The sequence below is a fragment of the Alligator sinensis genome, unplaced genomic scaffold (genome assembly GCF_000455745.1).
Source record: "Alligator sinensis unplaced genomic scaffold, ASM45574v1 scaffold209_1, whole genome shotgun sequence".
Classification (NCBI taxonomy): domain Eukaryota; kingdom Metazoa; phylum Chordata; order Crocodylia; family Alligatoridae; genus Alligator; species Alligator sinensis.
Genome location: NW_005842184.1, coordinates 34,373 through 53,678, shown reverse-complemented (window position 1 = coordinate 53,678; position 19,306 = coordinate 34,373). Strand labels below are relative to the sequence as shown.

The 19,306-nt window shown below is 47.2% G+C and overlaps 1 long non-coding RNA gene across 1 annotated transcript in view; it reads right to left on the bottom strand.

The window, feature by feature from the left end:
- LOC102375063 overlaps positions 1-16,910 on the bottom strand; it is a 24,091-nt gene extending 7,181 nt beyond the window's left edge. The window contains exons 1-2 of the long non-coding RNA XR_324145.1: positions 16,862-16,910; positions 3,131-3,256 (exon numbers count right to left, since the gene is read on the bottom strand). This is a non-coding gene — a long non-coding RNA (uncharacterized LOC102375063). The remainder of the gene's footprint in view (positions 1-3,130; positions 3,257-16,861) is intronic.
- Between the last annotated feature and the right edge of the window lie 2,396 nt (positions 16,911-19,306).

Here is a 19,306-nt window from a genome sequence, read left to right as displayed (position 1 = left end):
GGGGGGGGACTACTTGGCCATCTCTGTTGCCTCTGCAATGTTCCCTCCTTCCTCCCTCTGCACTGGAGCAGGCACGGCTGCCTTCCAGCAAACTACAGACCAGATCCAGATCCAGATCACAGGGACAGTCACCCACAGAGGGAAGCTGGGGGCAACTCAGCCATCCTGCCAGAAATGGGAGTGTTTCCCATCCCATCAAGTGTCGCCAATACCAAGCCTTATGGAAGTGGTCCCGGGGGCCAGCTGCTAATTCAGTTTCATGGGAGTTGCTTTGGTTTTACCCTCATCAGCTCCCACCCAACCTGCAGCAAGACAGCGACAGCTTCAGCCTCCCCTTGCTAGCCCAGGGGAGCTAGGCACCAGCTAGAAGCATAGAGCCTTAAGGTATGACTGCTCCCAAGTCCAAGCTAGCATTAAGCCAATCAACATTTGCGTGGCTCAAAGTACAACGTGTAACAAGGCCTTAAGGTTTCCAACAAAGATATTCTGAGCCAGGGACAAACCACCATCACCTTGTATGATCTGTTCTCCAGTACTTTCATCCAGGTTCAAACAGAGGCTTTCCATGATGCTTTTGTACTGTGGAAAGTCAAAATGACTCTTCCATGGCCAAAGCCCACTGAAATCAATGGGAGTCTTAGCCTTGAGTTCAGTGGGCAAAAATGGCTCATAAGGGCTGGTGCAATGAGCTTTGCATTGCTTTCAACTTAAGAGAGATGAGTGATAACCGAGTTCCTGGCACTTCTCCTGCATTGAGCTATAGGAAGCCATTCTTGGGGCAGCCCTCTGCTATTAGAGGGGCTGGTGGCATAAATATCAGCCTTTTTTTATGGTGGAGGAGCTAAATCAAAGATGAGGGAAGGCTGCAGACACTCCTGAAGACTGACAAAGCTTTGCTCTCTCCAGTCTCCTCTGGAAATCCATTCTGTATCTCTACCTCCCCCACGCACAGAGACTCAACATGTTCGATCTGTGGTTTTCAGACTCTTTGTTCCAAGCTGATAATTCAGTTAATGAGGTTTCATTAAAAATGTCATCCTCGTGCTAATAGGCCTCTTTCCAGGACCCTAACTTATCCCTGGTAGCAGACAGGTTGCAATTTCTTGCTAAGGCAACAGAGGCACAAGTTAAGGCCCTGAACCAGAAGGATGAATCAAACCTGGTTGAAGGAAGATCCTCAGATGTTGCAGCATCTCAACACAGGTTGCCACAAGTTGCCTGACTTGCCCCACACCAAAGTGCACGTTCAGGCACATGTGCCATGGCAAATATCCCTGACACAAATGTGTACCGTTCTTATTTGAGCTGTGAGGGGGTACCCAGTCATTTGGGTTGGGGGGAGGAGGGCAAAGGTGGATGGATACCCCTGGAGATGGAGATTGCCTAACTGTAGCCATACAACCCCAAAGCCCTCAACTCAGGTCTATCTGACCTCCTTTTAATCCCCCATGCCTCGTTGTCACTTCCACCTCCCCACACTGGGTTGCTGAGTGCGGAGATCAGACAAAAGGTTTGGTGTGCCTGAATGGGACGGGTGGGTTGTGCATGGTGTTCAGTATTTCTTTTTGCACCTCATCACCCGTCTTTCTGAATCTCTTCTAGATAAGCCTCCTTATTCTTGGCACCCCGACCGCGCATCACAGGGGTCACTCTATGACCGATGACCTGGTGTGTTTGCAATTCTCCATTGAAAAGCATATCTTATCAACTAAATTTACTACGCGGATCTCTGAGCCACTGTGCTCCCAGATGGTCCATTTTGTCCAAGCCTCATCACAGGCCGGAGCCACACGTTAGACTCAAAAATGCTTCTCCTTTTTAAATAATAGCAACCAAAAGGAAAAGGATGAAAAAGACCCAGAGCAAGGTAGGGACACTTTGAAGTCAAGCAAAGTAACACAAACATAATGAAGCAAAGTCAACTGGAACAGAATGTGCCCAACAGAGCAAGAAAAACAGAGCACTCTAAATGAGGCTATGAAGGAAATCGATAGATCAAGAAACAAACAGAGGCACAGAGAGAAACAGAGCTAAAAGTCAATGTGAAAAGCAGAGTGAAAGTAGAGATGAATCTAGGATATCACATGGCCTGGCTGTATACCACTAGTCCTACTTGAGTCCAGTGAGACAGAGCATCAAACATGGATGGCTTTCTGCCTTCAAACCTATGCATCCTCCCTGAGTTACAAGAGTTGACCCAGCATATCGGACAAGATCCTTTGCTGGTGTTGCACATCAGAATCTATGGATCTATGAGGGTGGACGTACAGTGCTCTGCACACTCATGTTCCTGCAGGCTCAAGCCAAGCAATCCTGCTTGCAGTGGTCCATACTGTACTACTGAACACAATACAACCTATGTGTCTATTAATCCAGTGAATGCCTCACTACTATTTCTAAGGACTACACCCTGTGTTGACACCGGCTTCTGTTGCATTGTGGGGGCAGCTCATCTTTCTTTCGCCCCAACAATGGACCTTATGTTCCCCACCCTCAGGTTTAGCTGAGGCTCATCCTGTCCTGCATGCACATTTCTTCTTTATGTCTGTCCATAACAACGGACCAGCCATAAAGCTGCTCTGACCTGCCGGTTCATGCCCTGAGCTAGTCACTCCAAGAAATGCTGGGTAGTCTTTCATGACCTTCTGAGATCTGGAAGGTTGCTGGGCTCCAAGCAGGGTGACAATATACTAATGACATTGAACAGGCAAGATAATCCCAGCAATAGCTGCACAATCTTCACAGTGTTTCTGGAGCAGGTGAATTAACAGAACATGGTGAAATGACATGTTCCCACTGATCTGGGATGACCAGCAATGGGCACAGACCTCCCCGCTGAAGAATCAGACCTTCATGGAGCTGCAGGAGCAATTTCTTCCCACCCTTCAGAGCCAGAAAACTTGATCGAGGAATAGTGCAAAAGTGGATTAACACTATCCTTCCAGGAAGCTGACTACTCTGTAGATGATTATAGGCCTGCAGCTGGCCAGTTGGACATTGATAAGTCAAGTGCTGGTATGGTGGCAAGGGGGTTTGCAAGATGATTCTTACTGGGATTTACAAGGAAAATACCAGAAATCCTTAACTTTCACAGAAAAAAAGCTCCAAAACAAATGAAAGCTGTACCTACCATTTGTTCATCTGTCCAAGCGAGGAAACATGCTGATTTACTGGTTCTTCAAGGGTTGATGGGCAGCACGGGAAAGGTCTTCAACAGCAACAGTGGAAATGCAGGAAGACTTCTTCACCCGAGATACTGATGTGGTAGGACATTTAAATGAAAAAAGGATGGGACTGCATTCCCTTCCTGAGACATTATTATTAATAGGGTGTCATTGGCAATTGGTATTTGGGGGAAATCCTAACTTTCCCTTGCTTGAAATTGAACCCTGACCTCGTATGGCCTGGAGGAAAAATTCAGTGACCTGCTAAATGGCTACGGGATGGCAGTCGAGTGCACACTTGACAGGTGGATGGAAAGACTGTGCTGCTGGTGTGCTAGCAGTCTGCGGTGCCCTGCACAACATCTGCAAGTTAAAGAAGGATCCCAAGACTGATGATTTGCTCGCCTAATTCAGACAACCTGTAAAGGCAAAAAGGGGCTATATAAGAGATACCAGGATGGGCCGCATCCCAGCAAAGCAAAGTGAAGATGAGTGCGAGTGAATGAAAAGACATGTGACATTTAATTTCCTTAATTTAGCTTGCTCAGACTCTGATTTATGCATTTGCTTTACTTTATTTTATTTTTTAAACTTTTTTGTTATTATTAATTTTAAGTCTATGCTAGTCGTGGCCTGTTTTTTTTTTTAAGCAGTGGAAAGGAGAAACTACTATAGTTCATTTCTGATTGCACTGAGCTACGTAGACAGAAAACGTCTGTGCTTATGGCCCTTACATGAAGGGCTATATGTAATTGTGTTTTCCGAGTGATTTTGAAACAGTGCGGGTTTAATAAAACCTTTTTTTGCATGACATTAGGTATTAATTTCTTTTAAAAAATGCTTTCAAAGTAATCCTTACCCCACAGAAAACTGAAAGTTTGTTAAACAAATATAGCAAGGTAAAAATAAAAATAAAGAAATGGACCATTAGATGGAGAAGATGCTCCTTAACCAGTGGAAAGTGCTGTTTTTAATGAACACTATGATGCAAAAGTGGACTCAGACTTTTCTCAGTGTGAACATTGGTACCAGTGATAAACACGCAAAGTCAGGAACCCAAAACTAAACCAAAAATTGTAACTAAATTAAAAGAGAAAAGATTGCAATCCGCCTCAGTGCTAGTGGCGTTGTGTGCCTGCAGTGCCTTGCTCTCTCTTTGCCCCTGAGAACAAGTCTCACATCTACATACCAGACCATGGGGGCAGGATGGCAGAAGTCCATCCCAGTCCATTGCAGCTGTCCATCCATCAATTGCCCAAGAAACCGCCGAGATTTCCAAACCCTCCGTGCGGTAGAAAGACCAAACAAATAGACACTGGCACTGCAGACAGGCACCGGTGCTGGGACCTCTGAAGAGCCACGCTGAAGGCACACGAGTCTGCTCCTGATTGAGGAGTCTCTCAGCCTCATCCTGCATTTTTCTTGCCATCAGAAGCACCTCCTAATCTTCACTTTCGTATTGCACCGGTGCAACCATCTCCCATACCTCATTGCTGCCTGTCCAGCCTCATCAGACATCAAAGTGCCAGACAAGGCAGTGAGAGACAGATATTAAAAAGCCCTTTGTGTAATGTGGGGTGGCCGGGAGGGAACATATTTCCATTGTAGCAGAAGGATGCACTTTTGCCATATTTGATACATCTGCATTTCTCATGGATGAAATCTGCTACTCAGAAGCAATAGGTGCAAATGTTGGGGGAGAACAAGAGCTTGGCACGTGGAGTGCAAATTGCTCTCAGCACCTTTCCAAACAATTTGGACAAATAATTATGGCACAGTTTGGAGGGAGTTTTAACTGCCCAGAGAGCCTTTTCTCCTCCTGGGCTTCAATCTGGCTTTCAAGCTTGCAAATCCACTGAGGACAAGTACACTGAAAGGCCCACACTGGGAAGGAGAGTGGGATTTCAGAAGTGGGCTCTGTGAGGGTATGCAAAAGATTTTTAGGTTCCTGGTAAAAGAGCAGCATATCAACTAACGGGGTGGTCTGAATGAGTTGCCAAACTGGGTTTGCAGAAGTTGCCCTTGGTACCTAGCCTCAGTGACTGATTGACTACTATGTGAATGGCTCTCCAGCATCACCTTCCAGGACTGAGCAAAAAAATTGAAGCAGCCTTGAGAGAAAAAGCTGGGGTATAGGCAACAGAAAGTCAATAGTGGTGACACACCATCTCTTCTGTCCTGAAGCACCAAAAGTTTTTTGCAAAAGGAGGACTATCCTGGAGACTGTATGGCTGAGGACTGCATCCATTGATATCCTCAGGGACTTTTCCTCCATCCACACACAGAGGAGACAAGGACTGAAAGCAGCAAAATGAAAAACACCCTCCCCTGGGACAGCCTCTGCTAAACACTGAACAGAGAGCAAGGAGCAGTGCCCAGGGACTGTTAACACTAAGACTGTTATCGCATTATACAGGCCAATGGAGCTATTATCCGTGGTCAATGCTTTCACGGGAGAAGTGGACATGAACCTCAGCACATCGGCATGACCCATTTACTAGAAACAAGTGCTTGGAAAAAGGTCTGTGGATCGCCTGGGGTGGTTAAACTTGCAAAGGCAGCATGATGAAAGAGCATGCGAGTTAAATTGCAGCCCCCCAATCTCAGCAACCACACTGCACGCACAGGCTTGGGAGCACGGAGAAGGACGGTGAATTACAGAAAGTAATTGTGTGACTTCTCCCCCAGACTAAAGGGCCTAGGGAAAACAAGATCCTCTATTAAAATACTATCAGCCATACAGCTGGGAATCCTTCCCTTTCTACACTAACAGCCCACGCAGCAACAACACACCAGGGTGACACTTGTTAAGCCAAGCACCTGTGTCCTGTCCCTGCACGGCCCCTCGCCGGGGCTCGGCCCCACACAGGTCTGCAGACAGCGCGCTCAGGATGCTGGACAGAGCAATGTTAGCAGACTTGTGGGTTGATCTCAGTTGACCACAGCTTGCTCCTGGTGTCCCCCCTCCATAGCATCCCCCTGCTCGCTGTGCATCCACCCCCCTGCTCAAGCCGAGCGCAGGCGCGGTTATGGGAGGTGATGGGTTCTGGACTCAAAGTGCAGAAAGAATGTATGATATTGCTGCTCAAGCCACTGGACTGGTCCCATCACTACTGTCTAAGCCGCCAGAAGTTCAACCTCTCCACCTGCTTCAAGGTGGGCCAGTGATCTTCTTGTCTCTATGTCCCAATCAAACTCCCAGAAATAGTCTTGACAGGTTAACAAGAAGCCCTGGTGCTCCCCGCTGGCCAACCAGCTGCATTTTGGGAGAGCATCTTTGGTTTGACAGAGCAGGGGTGATGCCACGTCTTGTCTGTGTAGAAAATGAAGGGTTTAAACTCCAAGCAAAGGCACATCAAGTGGCAGAAAAATTCTGGGAAACAAAGAGGCACAAGGCCAGAAGAGGCAGATCCAGTTCATGGCAGTAGAGCTGTGGTGGGCGAGCCCGTGAATTCACGGCTTTTCTGTGTCGGCTGCAAAGGACCAGCTCACGGGATCATAATAAATTCTAGTTTATTGGATGGGATGTGAGGTTACCAATAAAATCATAAATGCAAACATTGAGTTATGGGAGGTACTGGCCACCTCAGTGCGCGCGCACACACACACACACACACACACACACACACACACACTCATTCAAACCCATGTAGTATAGTATGCATGCAGTGGCTGCTGTAGTGATTGTGAGCGCTGGTGTCAGTATATCTACCTATCCGAGACCCTGTAGATCCGCTGTTCCAGGAGTCAGGATTTTAGCTTAAAACGGAGTCCTTTGGGCTAGGCTATTGTCTACTGATGATCATCATTCACCCAACAGACTTTATCGCTTTACAACTACAATTTCAATGCAGTTTTACCAATGGCCCAGGGTATAACATTGGACCATTCCTTAAGTACATTCCTTAAGAGTTTAAAAGTATAACATATAAAATACAAAATGCCATGACAGAGATGAGACAGATGAAATATGAAAATGCACGGTGAGAAATATATAAAAATGCAATGTGAGGTAGTGAGGATCAAAGGCTACTGGGGACAGTTAGTGAGTTAGGTTAGCACCAGGATATATTTAGTTTTTGCAGTGGATAGTTTAGTTCTTTTGTTTTCATTAGTGACACTGAGCTTAGTTGAGACGTAGATGTAGTTTCTAGATGACTCCTACAGAAAGGCATGTCAGCTTTCTGGCTGGCTCTGTGTCTCACCACCCCCATGCAATGAGTGTGCTAGGTCTCTGCCAATACTGAGAAGGAAAAGAAATGCACAAAATGAGGGGGGGGGGGTGTGCAGGCACCAGGGGGCTGCTGTTACACCCATGTCCATAAGGGCAATGTACCAGGGAGGCTCTCTGCTACATCTGCATCCAACCTGCAGAGCGATGGAGTGAAGGCATGCACCACAGCCTTGCCCAAATTGCAAGGTGCCCCCCCTAGATCAAGTTGTATATGACCCTACATACATGTCAAGAGGCTATGACCCTCAAGGTCCTGCTCAAGTCGGAGATAAGGGTTTTATCTTCGTTCACCCATGGCGATCCCTTAAAGACAGTCTCTCCCAAACCACCAGCAGCAGCCTCACCTTTCCAACATCCTCACAAGAAAGAAAACCCAGTGCTGGTTTTTTTTCCTGGGGGCTAGTCAGCACAGCGAGGAGCTTTCTGAGAGCTGATTCTCTGGTTATTTGCAGGTCAGAAGCCTCTTGTGCTCTGTAGTCCTTCCTCAGAAAGCATGGTGATGCTGTTTGCTTTTCAATGACTTGTAGACACAAACTCTTTGGAGGTTTAAAGCCCTGGGGCTTAGTTGAGGTCCTTATGGAAAAAGGCTTATCTGGCTATTTACTGACTTACACAAGAACCCAGAGCAAGAAAGGCTTCATGTTTCCAGTCTCTCTACATTTGCAGATGATTCACATTAATTGGAGGAAACCTCTAATGCTTGAGAGCTTTTTCTGTGCCTTTCTGTTGTGCAGCTATTTTTCGAGTAGATGATCATTTCTCATAAGGATAATAAACATCTCAATTTAAACGATGAATCATTTCTAAATAATTTTTTTTTCCAAAAATCTTGTTGGTCTAATAAAAATATCATCTCTACTACGAGTCCTGATTGCCTTCTACAGGATTTGACATTTCTCGCTCCTTCTCCCCAAGCTGTCCTCGAACAAATGGAGTTTCTTAATTTTGAACTATTTGCACAATAATTTCTTCAAACAGTTCTTTGCCTGAACTCAATCACGAGCAGTTTTCCACTTAAGACTTTCTCCTTGAACACACCAGTTCTGGGGCATGTTCCCATTGTCTGACTGGATGAGAGAATTGCTTTTAGAGCCAATCTTCCAGCGCAGAAATTTCTTTCTGCAACACAGCGTCGCAATAGGGGTGTTGGTTGTAGCTGGGTTGGTCTAAGGACACAGGCAGACCAGGCTGCAATACAAACTCCTACTAGTAAACCTATTTCTTAGATAACTCATGGAAAACAAACCCAAAGTAGCCTTTAAAGTGAATTCACAGACATCTGCAATGCTTGCCTATCTCTAAATATTGTCAAATATTTACTAGTTCAAATGTTGTGTTATACTTTAACATGACAGAGCAAAATATAACTAAATAAAAGTATTTACTACAAGAGAGTTCCCCCTCAGAGAGAAGGGCCTGTAAGCTGAAATATCTGTGCTAACACATATAGTTCAGCACCATTTTCATTTCAGCAGATCCAGAAGTGTTGTTCTAGCTACATGGTAATTATAGTTTTGCAAATGAAGGTTTCAGATGTTGCTATTTCTCCTACTTTAATTACAATTAACAATAATAGAAAGGAGACCTTTTTCACAGCAAACTTCGGTTGAGATGGATCATTGGAGAAATATGGGCTGGACAAAACTTCTAGGAAGTGGATAGGTAACTGGCCACAAGCAAAGGGTATTATAAATGGATCCACAGGATGGTACAAGGTTTTGAGTGGAGTCCCACAGGGGTCTGTCCTGGCCCAGTGCTGTTCACTTTCTTTATTTGTCATTTGGATGTTGGCATAGAAAGTTCTTGAGCAAGTTTGCAGACCACATCAAACTAGGCAAGATTGCAAACTTGTTGGAGGATGGGAGAGCAATTGAGAAGATCCTGATAGATTAAAAAGCCAGGCTGGAGCTAACAGGAAGACAGCCAGCATTAACAAATGCAAGTCGCTATACCTTGGGAAGAATCATCATAAATACAAATGAAAAAAGGGTGACACCTGGCTTCAAAATGTCCAGCGGCAGAAATCCTGCTTGGCCAGTGAATCCAGTGGCCAAAGCAACACCCTCTCCTGGGTTCAGCTCCCTGTGCCTTTTTCCGCACACCATCAGCAAAAGAAACCCAGCAACTTTTCCTGGGCATATGGCAAGGAAGACAGGCTCCAGGCACGGTGCCTGCATATCCTCACAGCTGGGCATGCGAGCTGCAGTGCCCGGTGCTGGGGCCCATATCAGGAGTAGGCAAGGGGAAGGAGCATAACTGGTTCCTGCCCTGTCCAGAGAGGGCTGAGACCATAGCAAGCAGTACAGCACAGCTGCTCAGAGCATGGTCAAACCTTAATACGGCACAGCAATGCTTACTACTCTCTCAGTAACACACCTGCTAAGTGGCCCGTGCAACCAGACCCTTGGGACTAACCAGTCTGCAATACCCCGAGTTCTCCTTTCCTGCCTTGGTTTAAAGATGGGAACTTTTTCCCCCTGACTTTCCAGGTTTCTGGGACCTTATCTGACCTCCATAATTTCTCGGCGATAATGACCAATGGCTCTTCAATTACATCAGCTAAGTCCTTGAGTACCATAGGAAGAGTGTCATCTGGCCCTGCTGAATTGAAAGCATCCCCTTTGTCCAAGTCATCTCTACTTGGTCACTTCCCTAATTTAAAATGAGTATCTACTCTCCTGTCCTTGCTGCTAACTGTGCTCTTCACCTGAGAGTTGACTTCCCTTGTTCAAACTGAAACGACATAGACTTTGAACATTTCGGCCGTTTCTACACCATCCATTATTATCATAATGTCCCATCACATCCCATCCTGTAAAGGACCTACACGTGCCATAGGCACCTTAGTTTTAGCATTTTTTTAACATGATTCTTTTACTTTTTACGGCCTTTGACCATTATAGCTCAGGGTGGACATTAGTCTTTCTGGTCCTGTCTTTGCACGCCTTCATGGCACTCTTGTGCTCTTCCTAGTAACATGGTCAAATCTCTGCTTCTTGCAAGACTCTTTTTTACAATTTCTGCAAAAACCGAAGAACTTATGGTATGACCAAGCAGATCTCTTTCCTCTCCAAAATGGAATAGTACACTCTTGTTCCCTTCATTATGTCTTTATCTACATAATGCCCTACCTGATATTTTAACTGCTGCCTGCCTTTGAGTGAGAGAGTGAGGGATCTCCTTGAACTTCACCCAGCCTTTACAGGCTTTTGGACTCAAACTCAAGGAGCCTCGAAGAAACTTGCAGTGATCTTGGGCCATTAGTACAGAAACAATTTCTGATTCTGCGAAGGACCGGTATCTACCATCGGCCGATACAATTCGTTCATCAAGCTGTGACAAAAAGGGTGAAATCTTGCCCTTATTGAAATAAAGGGCAAAGTTCCCATTGACTTCAACAGTCACAAATTCACTCAAAGCATTTATTCTTCTCCAGCGGCATGTCCAACAAAACACCTGCATTCACATAGGTCTTTGCTACAGTGTTTTGAGCCATAATCAAGTTTTGTTTTTTTGTTTTTATTGTGTTTATCCTGCGTGTTGGTTTGTGTGCTCGGTGTTTAAAGGCTCTCGCAACTTTGCCCTGCGCTTTGGCGTCTTCCCACGCCGTCTTCGGACTTGGCAGACAAGCTTTTATGGTTTCCATTTTTGTTTTCTTTTAAGATTTTTCCCTCAAGCAAGAACTTCATTACCAAGAAGAGTGTACTCCATGAAGGACATTTGGAGAGGACAGCCAATCACAATGGTCCCAGACTCTAGCGTGACTATCATCATTGACAGCCATTGGTCGTGGGCGACCAGGGGGATCGTGCCCTTGGTAGGTTAACAGATACCAGCACAGCTTCCTGAGTGGCTCGTCAGCCATTCAGTACAACTAACAGAAAATGAAATGATCATAAGTAAAGTATGAATAAAAGATCAAAAGATGATAACAAGGGGACTGCACCAAAAAAGATAAATTGCAATAATACAACACATTAGCCCTTGCATGACTCTCAATAGTAGTAGAGAAAGCCTTTTAATGCATCCTTTAGAAACCTAGACCAAAGTCCCATCTGTTAGACACAGACTTTCTTTCACCTTAATGAATATAGCCCTGACTCTCTCTGGGTACAGTTCTCCAAGCCACCGTGTTTAACTGGAAATGGCTTTGCAGCACAAAGCACTCAGACTTCAGGCATTCACAGTTGTTTTTGGCTTTGTTCACCACAAATTCCACTTGTTTTTATAGCCGTTTTGCTAAACAAAGAGAATCCTTTAAGGCCACTCACAGAACATGGCTTTAAACATTCTCAGACAATGTCACACATTACAAAAGGGAGCTTTAGAAACTGTCTACAAAATTGTATGGATATTATATGAATCCTCAATCAAATGAACCCTGAGACAATTGAAAATGATCCTCTTTACTTGGAGCTTCCTTGTTTATTCTGCGCTGAACACTGACTTGCTGTGGGAGCTTTGCCTGAACCAGTAAAATCTGCTGGCAAACTGTTTCCCTCTAGTGGGCAGCTCTCCTTACAGATACGAGCGTAGGGACGGCTCAGAGTTAACCATGTTATTCGTTCACACATATTTTAAGCAGAGGGAGGTGGTCTTTGGGGCTCTCATCCAGCACTAGACCTGAAGCGGAAGTCAATTATGTCATAAATTAATAGAATGACATCGGTAGGAAACACTGAAAAATGTAGTCCAACTTTCCGTATGTCCACAGGTCACCGCATTTTACCTAGCGAGCGCTCTCCTGAGCCCATCAACTTGTCTTTGGCTAAAACATGTCCGACAGAAAAGCACCCAGTCTTGATTTGAAGACAACAGGTAATGGGTAATCCCTGCACTGCCCTTTGTATTTGATCTCAATAGCAGCTGCTCTCAATATGAAATGTTTATGCTTTATTTCCAATTTGCCTTGATTTGGTTTCAGTTTCCAGCCATTGGCTCTTCACTAGACTGAATTACCCTGCACTTCCTGCCCAGGATGGTACTCGTACATGGTAATCAAGTCACTTCTCAGTCTTCTTTTTGTTAACTAGATGTATTGAACTCTCCAAGTCTCTCTCAATCACGGCTTTCTTCTTAATCCATCAAAATTATTTTGGAGCATCTTTTCTGCACCTTGTCCAGTTTGTAACCTCCTTTAAAAAAAATAACTGTCTACAGTGTTGGTCTCTGTAATGCTATGTGCAAAGGTCCAATCTCCTACCTTGTCAGTGCTCCCATTATATACTGCCATAGGGATTGCAGTAGCATGGTTTTCAACAGAAGCAGGTCAGCAGCTTGACCACCCTCGGTGCAGACCAAGATCCTCTGTGACCTACGTCCCTTGTAATGAGCACATGAATTTCCATTTGCCGATATTCAAATGTTTTCTGTTTTCTTTGGCTGAGTGGCCTGTATGACTGACATGTCCTCCACACTAATTTGCCACTCCACCAATCTTCATGTGATTTGTAAATGTTTATCAGCAGTGATTTTATATTCCCTTCCAAAACCTTTGAGGAAAATGACAACCAACATTGCATCTCACACCAATCTCTGCTGAAGCCCACTGGAGACATGTTTGTCTAATTGCAGTTCCTGATTGACATCCACGTCTTGATTTAGCTGGTTCTTAATCCATTTAACAGTTGACTTGACCCTGCTGCATTTGCACGATGTTTCAAGTCAAACTGTTGAGTGATATTAAGTCAACTGACTTGCATAAGTCTAAGAGCTCAGGCACACAAACAAGGTAAAAAGAGTTGGGGCCATTGGCTGGTCTACATTTTGGAAAAGGGGGTGCACTAGTCACTACGAGATCTGGCTCACCTGGAGAGTCCAGGCACCGGGATCTGAGCTTAGAGCAGGAGTGGGCAATTATTTTGGCTAGAGGGCAGTTTAATATGTTTTGATGAGCTGTCGAGGGCCACAAGGGTAGCCCCACCCCTTGACAGGTGCCCCACCCCCTGGGCTGCCATCTTAGGACCAAATGTCCTGCCCCTAAATCCCTGACTTTTGCCAGAGGAAGTCCCTCCCCTTGGCCCAGAGGCACTCCTTTTGGGAGAGGGGGAGGCTGCCATCTTGGAACTGGAAGGGAAAAAAATCATATACTGCCCAAACAAAAAACAAAACAAAAAAAAAAAAAAAAAAAAAACCACATTTACTATAACTTATATTAATGTTATTTTTAAAAATATTTTGTCCTGATGTGTCTGTGTTTGTATAATATATCTGTAGACAATTACATAACAGGTCAAAATATAGTCTTACTTATATATTGTGTACAGGGAGTAAGGGCATGTATGTGGGGGGACTGGGGAGTGGGTATGTGGGGTGTGTGGGTGGGGACTGTGCAAGGGTGTGGGTGTGTTTGGGGGTATGGTGGGGGGTGTGGGAGGATGTGGGTGTCCTTGGAGTCCCTGGAGCTGTGAGTGATGGCAGTGAGTGGGGTCAGCCCCACCCGGCCCCATAGCATGCAGCTCCCCACACTCCCATCCCCTTTTCTCCCAGTGGAAGTCCCTGTCCCCACCCTGTGGAGCCTGTACCCCACTCTTGCAGGCAGGAAGGCTGGGAACAGCTCCAGGGGGCAGCCACAAGTTCTACCAGGCAGAGGCTCCTTGCCTCCCACTCCCCTGGCCCGGGGCTGGGCTAGGCTAGGTCAGGCCAGGCTGTGGGTGGTGATGGCTTAGCAACTGAAGTTGCACCTCCTGTATGGAGGCTCTGGCTTGCAGAGGGCATCAAGGGCTAGGGCTGGATGGAATAGCCTAGGGGGGCCAGATCTGGCCCATGAGCCATATTTTGCCCACCCTTGGTTTAAATCATGGGGCAAAATGTGGCTGGAGTCCCCAGGCCAGTGGGGGACACCCTGGAGGCCTCGGCAGGGAACAGATGCAGGAAGGGGGGACCCACCTGCTGCTGCCTCTGTCCTTGGCCAACCCAGGTTGGGGGGCCCAAAGCCACTCCTGTCCCACTCCAGCCAGCTGTGCAGCACGCCAGGCTCAGCTAGGGACAGCAGCCATAGTGGGTAGTCCCCCGCTTCCTGCACCTGCTCCCTGCCTTGTCCCCTACTCATCTCCCCCACCGGCTCCAGCCATGCCCTGCCCCAATCCCCCAGCGGCCTGAGCGCGATCGCTGCTGCGTGGACACTACAGGGCACCCGGGACTGTGGGGGTGCGGAGCTGCTGGCGCGTCTCCCAGCTCCAATATAAGCTCCACGCAGCGCTTGGCAAAGCATCTCAAAAAACTGCATAAAAGATGTGGAGACTTGATTTTCTTTTGGATAAGGTTCTGCTTGATCATCTCCAAGAAGAACAGAAAACTGGGAAGGGTTTCACTTCCAGCAATGCGTCACACTCGGATCCTTCCATCTTTTTCACTGTCCATGGGCTTTAAGCCCAATCAGGTAATTAGATAGCATCCGGCCTTGAGGCCTATACAGCAGTTGTCAGAGCCACTGCCCTTCCCACTAAGGCCTGCTAGAGTCAGCGAGGTCTGCTGGACTTCAGCACCAAGTAAACAGATGCAAAAATCAGAGAGCTTTCCCCAATAACTTCTTCTGATAACTGCCTTAGCTGTCACTTGTAAAGATAGTAGGGGGAAACTCTCTCAGGCAGAAGGTGATTTTCAAGCAGATGCCTGTTTAATCCTTAAAGCACTCTTACTACAGCACCTATTATCTCTGTGGGGAAACTGAGATACAGGCAGGTTAAGTGATTATGGAAAAGGTCACACAGCAAGTTGCTGCAAAGCCAGGATTAAAACTCTGGAGCATCCTCCGGTCCATGCTCTGACCACTGGAAAAAGCTGCGTCTCAGAGGAAGATGTCACCTGCCGCTGGAGAGTTTATGCCATGCTCATGCCTGGAAGATGAATCATTTTGATGGTCTGCTTATTCATCCATCTGTCCACAGAGAAAAGCTAAGCAGGGTGATTGGCGTAGGGATGCTTGTCAGGGAGGGTTTGCACAAGCACAGCGGTCTGCCCCGTAGGTCCGGTCCAAAGGAAACTACTGGTTCCCCTAAGTCTGGTTTTGGTTTCTATGTGCATGCCACGGAGACTTACTTGTAAGAGATACGGATGTGGCACGTGAACAGGAGCTCAAGCAGTCAGTGCTGTGTGCGAGAGCTTTCTGCACCCACCAGCAAGGGGAAGGGACGTGCACGCGTTGTGCAGCGCTGACAATGCACAGCTGGATACAGGAGGCTGAAATGGATCTGGGCACTTTGCCTTGCCCCGTGAAGCACCCTGGAGGGATGCCATGGTCAAGCACGTCACACTGCCTGCACTCGCTCATTATCACTTCAGCAGTGAACACACACACGCACATCTGAGATCATTAATTGCAATTAAATGTGTACTCCAGGAAACTGCCTGACAGCAGTTGGAGGATTCCCAACCCCCGGCATTCTCTGCATAACCAGGGGATGACTGCAAGTATCAGCAGAGGGACTGGTAATTATAAAAGCGAACGAACAAACAGCAATTTATCAAACAGGCCTTCTGAACCCTGCTAGTGGCAGGTTCCAGAGAAAGGCTCCTTTCATGGAAACAGTGGGGCACGCTTCCTTGGAAAACTGTGGGTGTGTGTGTGTATGTGCACGCGTATGTGTGAAGACAAAGAGAGCATGCACCAATCCTACATAAATATATAAAGCCAATTTCCTGTGCTGTGGGTTGACATTGCTCCATGCCATTTCTAGCCCAGGCCCCTGTCTGACTTCTAAGCTACTGTCTCTCTGCTGCTCTGACACTAGGTTAAGAACCAAAAAGGGCCCACAGTAGGTAGGACTGGAGGAAGAAAGACCACTCTGCAGCTCCCAGCCCTGTGGCCCTGCATAGCATCTTCGTCAACGGCATTGTGACAGGAGGGATGTCAGGGTCACCGTGCTCTACCCTGCTGCCTCCTTTACCGTGCCAAGTTGTCTTCTTGCACCCTCCAATTCTCGCCCGTCATGTCTTGGATGTTATGAATTTTTTTATACGGAGGCTACCTTCAGTCCTCTTGGTCACGGTCCTCCTGTCTATGGTTGTCTCATGCACCCAAGCCTTAAGGGCTATGTGTGGCTCCCACCACCCCAATACCATGCCCCAAGCCTCGCAGATGTAAAAGGGATGTTGTTCCGTCCCTCTCTCTCTCTCTCTTCGCGCCCTCTCCGCACGCCGCCCCATCTCTCGCGCCCTCTCCGCACGCTGCCCTTCTCACAGGGCTCTTTTCTCTGCAGCGCAGCCCTCTCCCAGGGCTCTTCTCTGGAGCTGGGGTCTGTACACCCCGAACTGTGCCCCCGCTGGGGCTGGGGGCCTCACTCTACCGTGAGTCCCCTATGAGGCCTCCTCCATCCCCTTGTAGCCTCACCCAAACCACCGGTGTAAACAAACAAAGCAAACACAAGCCCCTAGGCCATAACTGAACTGAACACTGCCCGGCTATAATCACGTTACCAAAATGTCCCAGAGCTGCCCTCCTTAACCCTGCTTTGAGCAGTACCTGCAGTTCTTGCATCCTTGCTCAGAGAGCTCTTTCTGCCTTGGCTGCTGGCAGGGAACTGCCTCTGGCCTCCTGCCTGTGGTTTATATAGGAGCCAGGCCCTGCCCCTTCTGGTCAGCTGGCTAGGCAGGTGCGGATCATTAGCTCCCTCTAGTTGCCTCAGCAACCGGCACCTGAGGAGTCTTCCTGGCTCTCTCAGTAGCAGGCACCTTAGTGTCCTGCTACAGGCATGATTAAAATGCTAGTGTTCATCATCAGTGACCATTCCTGTTTATCCAACACCCTCGTCTTTCCTGCTGCATTGAAAGACTGCACCCTACCAATGGTTGCAATGCACTTCCATTTTAAACAGCGCTCACTGACCCCTGGGCTTTTCACCTTTGGCTGCACAAATTCAATGCAGGTCAGTGATGGGTACAAAAAAAAAAGGTACATCACTATTCATGGCCTAGCACCTTTTTAACCCTGGCTTCTTTAAAAGACGGTCATTTTAAGAGGTAAACCCTGGAATCTAAATGCTACATGCACCAGCTATGAATGGATTTTTGCTTGGAAAAAAAACTGCATGCAGCCCCTGCTCAAGCTCTCGCACCCACGGTCCTGCGTGCAGCCCCTGCTCAGGCTCTCGAGCCCTCTAGTCCTCCTTAGCCTGCTCAGAGCTCATGGACCCTCTGGCTCAGCTCAGCCTTTTCCTAAGCTCCTGGACTCCTCCTGGGCCCCAGTCTCAGTCTCAGGGCTCCTGAGTTATTGGTTCTCTAAATAGGCCTTTTCCCTGTCACCGCAGGGCTCAATGCTAAACTACCAGTACTGTTTAAATAAGCACGAAGCATCGCCACCCTCTGGCAGACACCTCAAACCCTCTAGGATTTAACATAAAACAAAGGGCAGTTGCCTGTAAACCCAGTCTTTCACTGCTGAAGGGAACTGGCCTTGCTCCCAGGCGTGCAGAGTTGTTTAGCTAAATCCAGGTCCGTGCAGGAACCCTGCTGCCAGGAGCAGCTCGCTTTGTGTTTTCAGGGAGAGACGCCTTGATCGGTGAAGTCTCTGGGCTTATAAAGCTCCAGCCTGAGCCCTCTTCCCATCAAGTGAGTCCCTCATTAGCTCCCCTCTGCCACCTGCAAGCAGCTCACAGGATGCTTGCTGTCTTCAAGGAGGAGGCACATCCCAGTGCCTTGCTGCACCCATGCAAATCCATTGATCAAACTTTTAAGTAAAATGCAACGCATGGCATAAGACCTGAACCTGCTGCAGATAAAGTAGGGGGACCATGGAAACCAATGCCCTGTTGCTACAAGGTTTGTTAATATATGCTCAAGACATATGCCCAGATACAGGACCAAAGCCTTCACTGCAGAGGCAGGCAAAACCCCCCAAAGTCTGTACCAATCTGACCATAGGGTAAAATTCCTTTGTGACTCCAAATACAGGGATCAGTCCAACCCTGAGCAAAGGGGCAAGACCCTCTAGCCAGAAACCTGTGGGTTTAAGTCAGGACCCCTGGCACTTGCCTCAGACACTGCCTCGGCTTCGCTGGAAGTTCATCAAAACTGGCGCATTGGTGCATTGCACAAAAAAAAATTTGCACCGTGATGAATTGGCATTTTCCAATGGATAACCATTAGCCAGGAAATTCTCAAGCTGGTCTAATGCTAATGTCGCAGCTCTTGGAGCTCAGCAGGAGCTACTAGTAAATAGGGCACTTGTGCACTTCCTTTTTAATAGTCCCACTTTACGGTCGTTGTCTGTGACACGCTGCCACCTGGTATTAGTCCATCAGCAGCAGGAAAGGAAATTAGCAAGCAGCCACAATCCGAAGGCAAGGCAGGCTGCGCGGGTGCAGCTGAAATGGTATGTAAGCCCCAATATCTTTCTACCTCAGGCACTCATCACATTCAGATCTTGTTCAACAGAGAACTTAGACAGGTGCTAAATAGCTTAATCAAGTGCTCCACATACACTCTAACGAGGTACGGTAATGTCTATGGATCTTTAAGCGCTGTAATTGCTAACAGTTTCAAACTGTCACCTCTTTGACCTCTCCCTCCTCTATCCCATTAGATAGATTGATAATGCCTCTATCATATTCCCCCAAATGGGTGTTCTCTCATAATCGAGACATGTCTGTGTCACAAGTCTTAGTTAAACCTTGATTAAGAAAGTGTGGTTGCTTTTCCAAATAGGAGTCCTTGATTTTCATCCAAATCCTGACCCAGGTGCTGACCGGAGTATACAGTTTGAACCCCTGGGGTGCAAAAGATGGATATGCCTCACCCTACAAGAAACCCAGCTTGGAGAAGGATATACCGACCTCCTAGATTTGGGGCCCTGGGCATCGCGTGTTGTCCTAGCCCCGAGTAGTGCTCCTGTGCCTCTACAGCGTCACAACCCTCCTCCAGGTGCATTTTATTTTGTGACGAGATCTGGTACTGGATAGTCGCAACCTGC